Source organism: Apis dorsata, unplaced genomic scaffold (assembly GCF_000469605.1).
Source record: "Apis dorsata unplaced genomic scaffold, Apis dorsata 1.3 scaffold_254, whole genome shotgun sequence".
Lineage (NCBI taxonomy): Eukaryota > Metazoa > Arthropoda > Insecta > Hymenoptera > Apidae > Apis > Apis dorsata.
Window position 1 is genome coordinate 271,091 of NW_006263532.1, and position 5,231 is coordinate 276,321.

Sequence of the window (5,231 nt, forward strand, 5' to 3'; positions counted from 1 at the left end):
TTGGATGGTTAATTCTTATCGAATAAGGATATCGAAGGCTTTTTTCAACAATTTTCAAAAATTCAAAAGTTGGAGTATCTAATTATATCAGATTATACAGTAACTTAATTATATCACTTTTTATGCTATAGTTCATGGATAATTGGTGTTTATAAATTAAAATAGGACACTCTGTACTTTTAAAACACTCCCTTTATTTAGCAAGTTAATTTAATCATTGAATAAAGTTACAGTGAATTTATTAGTTTTTTTTTTTTTTTTTTATACAAAGTACAGAGAAAAGTATAAGAAGTGATTAAATATAGAAAGATGAAGGTTAATTGAAATAAAGTTCAAAGAATTTTTTATCTCTTTTTCTTGATTCAACTTAATATCTAGAATTGATCTTTGAAAAGCGACCCATATCTTTATGAACATCTGCGATATCAAAGAGCTGAAAGTTATCGATCAAATAGAAAGTGCAGAGAGAAATTTTTATATCTTTCAAATCACTCTTGCATATTTCGCGTCTCTTTTTGATTCGCGTTAATCAAAATTTCGGTGGAAAATTTTCCCGAATGTTAAACATTCAAACGTAGGAGTATTTCGCGGCTCTTCCTCGACACTTCGTGAAATTTCGGATTGATTTCAACGATCGTTTCGAGGTTGAACAGATTGAGATATTTAGAAGCTTTGGAAAGTTCCCCTATCCTTGAAACGTTTCACACAACTTTTGAACCAAGTTTGTAAAGCACTCAAGACATTCTTAATTCCATCAATTTTCATGATTCAAAGAACGAGAGTAGATACATAATAGATCCATATCACGGAATAGATCACAAATGCATCCATCTAGAATTCTCGGTTAATTTCGCGATTTTGTATCAGGGAAATATAATCCAAAAGAAGGAGGTGGCACGTGAAATTTCGAAATTTTTAAGTATCCAACTATTCGTTTAATTTTTTGTCAACAAGAACAAATGGCATGCGAAATTTTTCCATAATTCACGAGAAGAAAAATGTTTATCGATATTTTACAATTTTATTTTGACTTCTACACGTCCAAAATTTTTAATTTTCTAGAGATTGATAATCTATAATATCCTATCAAAAATCTTTTAAGATCTGTTTTTATATCTCTTGTCGATACTCATTCTTTTTCTTTTTACCTTTCCCTCCCTTTTAATATTAAACGATCCTTCAATTATCTCAATCGAAACACTCAGAAAATTTCATTTCTTGCTGGTGCACTTTCGACCAATTTAATAACTCGACACTCGTGAAACGTACCAGATATCGAAATGCCATATACATAGGTACGAAATATCAAGAATATAGATATGAAATATCAAGACCTTTTAGACTAATTACCACCAGATATGGACATGCTTCCTTTCCAGCTGAAACGAAGGCAAATAGAATGAACGAAGTTATCGCGTCGTCATTCGCATAGACTTCGCAGACTTCAAATTCATGAGTATCCAGCGTATGAAATATCGTTACGTACAATAAAGCATCGTATAATAAAAGTTTGAAATACCTTATATAAATAAATTACAAAATATTTCAACTACATTTCTCCTAAGCGAAGAAAATAACCAATTGAAATTAATGAATCAATTTGTTGAAATACAAAGAACAAAATTACAATAATGTAATAAAATTTTGTTATTTTATACACATGTTTGTGGAGAAAATGTACGTATTTTCCCAGCAAGACCGACGAACTCCACCTTCCATCAAAATGACACCCGCAGATTAATGAAGATGAATCACAGTTCAAAATTTTATTTACCTATTTTCACAGCTAGTTTCACAGATATTAGCTCGCCACACATTCCACGAAATATATCCTTCCCTAGATAAACTGGCAAGTATATTACACAAGATAATATTTATAAATTTTGACACATCGTTTCCAAAAAACGAGATCGATATACTCGCCAATTTGACAAAGATCGTTGTAGATAAAGACGTTACCCTCGCGAATTTTATCGCCACTTAAAACACCACGTATCGGATAACGATCAGATAATCGTTAATTTTATCCCATCTAGACTATTCATGGCCGGCAACGGATGGATAATTCAAGGATAATCAAAATCCTTCGAAGGCGAAGTGCACGAGGATCGAATCTATTACGCGGATATAATTAAAACGCTTTTTGCGGCTCACCACAGTCTTAATTATCAAGAGAAACGTCCCTGGATGACGGAGGACGGTTCGACAGCCGGCTAAAGACGGTTAACAGCCGATGACTATGAATTATATTTCTATTGGAAGGCAGCGGACTCGAAACGGTCAGAGACCTCCTGTCGGGCGACGTTCTACCTCCCGTGGCTCTTTGTCCTTGTTTAGATCGGCGGATCGAGGCAAGAGGAGGGCTCGAAAGAGTCATTATAGAGAGACCACCACTCCGACCGCTCATTAACTCTTTTACTCGCGTCTTGTTGCCATTGTTGCTCGCCTCTCCTCTTCGAACTTGATCATATGGTTTTTATCTTTTCTTTCGACTTAAAGATTAAGAAATATTTAACGAGTTGAGGATGTCGCAGAAGAGGACGTTAAACATTAAAATGCATAAACGTCCACGGTTTAATTATACATACGTAACGAGGAAATTAATATATCGTGATGCAAATTTAAAAAATTCCTTCAATTATAAATTTTACGTTACACAAAATTCTTACTCGTTTTTATTCGTTCTCGTTACTCGATTGAAACACCAAAATGTTTCTGTATTGGTTTATATGGGACAAGGTTTGTCGGTTGGTTCACAACTGTAATCTTGTAAAACTAGAACTAGCATCGCCACGCCGCAAAATTTTACAACCCTCTCGAAACGTATAAACCCAAACAATCCGGGATACAAAAGTCAAACGACAAATCCGACGTGCATCTCCTCTCGTGCAAAAAATTTATAGAAAGATAGAAAAAGATCAAAGAGAGTGGTATTAAAAACACGCATGCCCGTAATCACTAACGCGCCGTGTCGTGGTTGAAAAAAACAGTTCGTTAGAATTGAAAAGACGGCGATTATGGCGGCCGTGAATGGTGGCCGGTTCTAAAAGTCGTTCTAAAAATTTCATTCTCCCCCCGATTGGGGAACGAGCGTCGCGGTTAAACTCGGTTCCAAATGCGGGTGCAAAGGGCGCAGAATTTGTTTCTGAATGCGCAGCGACGACACATTGCGCTTCCACGATCTCTGAGGAAACTTTGAAAAGGCGGCGCGCGGCTTCAAGATGAACCCGCCCGCGGACGTTTGAATTACAACCCTTGAATTCAGATGGATTCAAGTTTGACCTCTATCCGCGGGCCCGGATAAATATATATTCGCCGTTCTGGGACAAAGCCGTTCCTCGGTGTGTTCGCTTTTAGCCCTCGTGACGGACAAGTGTTAAACCCGGAATAGAACACCCCCCTCGCTCTCTCTCACCCTCCTATGCTTCCATAATTTACGAGTTTCGTGTTTTTCCAGTGTTATTCCTGCCCGCCTTCCATTCGAATCGAGAATCTGCCGTTATTTTGTTATTGTCACGAAACGTCGATAATTCGTAACGTATGCGAATGGAACGAGCATGCATTTAAATTAGCGTATCTAACTAAATGATGCTGAGACACGTACGTATTTTGATGAAAATGATTAATTTTAAATACTTGTACTTGAAAGTATCGAGTATTCTATATATAATTGCTATGATTCGTGATTTATCTATTTCATTCTTATCGATCATTCGATTGATCATTGATTGTTTTATCAAATTCAAATTTGCTAATTCATTTGATCGATATGATCGATGAATAAATTAATACGTTTCTCGATACGTTCATATTACTTTTCAGTTCAAAAATCGTTTCGATATCTTAATATCATTTAAATACCTGTGGATTTATCCTGTTAAACAATTTAAATGACACACGATTCTTCGTTATCTTTATTTTTTTGATTTCTTGTTTAGGTATAGCGTGATCCTTCGCGATTAAATTTTACACCGTTCAATCCATCGAGGCAGTATCCACTTTAACCGTGGTGTAACGATCGATTCGCGTCATCGAGAGCAATTTTATCGATAGCCAACCACGAGTTCGTGAGATTTTCACGTCGACGCGTCAAATGTTGCAACAGCTGTGAGACGACGGTCTCGAACCGCGATTCCAGAGGGGAACGATGGATCCGACGAAGGAATCATCGAGCCGAAGCGCAACCTGTTCGAGTGCAAACAGGGGAAGATCGAGTCTATGCAAGAGAGAGAGGGAGAGAGAGGTCAGTATAATTTTTTGGAACGATCAAAAAGAAAGCCTGGCATAGAAAAACGAATGAATTTCAGAGGTTCGCCGAGCTATGGACAATAATTGGCCAAGGTTGATAACATTAGCGATGGGTTCGAACATCTCGCAAGCAGACTTGAACTTTTTACGCGATTGGATTCGAAACTTTTATAACTACTTTGAACATTGTAAGTGAAATATTATCGTCAAAGTAATTACGAATTTAATGAAATACAATTAGTTTAATCGATGCCCTCGACGAAATTTGATCATCGTAGAGTATAAGTATAATATAATCATAATCATCTTCTCATTACTATTTCCATTCTTCTCCCATGCTAGACATGCATTTCATACAAATACAAATTATAATTCTAATTCTAAAATTATAATTCTAAGCAGGCAACTCGATCCCATCCCTAGATAACACGTGGTGGCCTTTTGACAGATGGATACGAGGAGCAAATTGCCGCTTTAAACTCGTTCGCCTCGTACACGTCGCCGTTCCTCTTCATCCCTTCTCACGTTAATACGCGGCGCGGACCGGACGTTGTTTTGATAATTTATTGAAATCGTCGAGAGAGGGTCTAAGAGCTGTGCCCCACTACGAAGGATTCTACACAGGCGTGGTGAAATATGGCCGTGCGAATTACACGAGATGTCGGACCCGCGTCAGTGGCCCACGAGAAGCCGACGATAAAGGAATTTCCCGGCGGAGAAACGAGCGGCGTGCACGCGCCGCCTCACGCGACTCTCCCTTTCTCTCCTCCCCCTTCATCTTCTCGATGGATCGTGCATCGCGCACCGCATCCAATGATCTCGATGATTGATACCCCCTTGTCTTGGAATCTCGCCATCAGCGTTTGAGATCTAGTTGGGATTGGATACGTGGTAATGTTTTGATCTTTGAGGCTGATGCTTGCAGATCAGGATAAATCGTGGGTATAATCGTGATTACGATTGTTCACAGGATTCGTGTAAAA

General features: G+C 37.9%; 1 pseudogene; it reads right to left on the reverse strand.

Annotated features, from left to right (window-relative positions):
• Window positions 1-3,909: 3,909 nt before the first annotated feature.
• On the reverse strand, window positions 3,910-4,996 carry LOC116185693 (annotated as a pseudogene).
• Window positions 4,997-5,231: the final 235 nt, after the last annotated feature.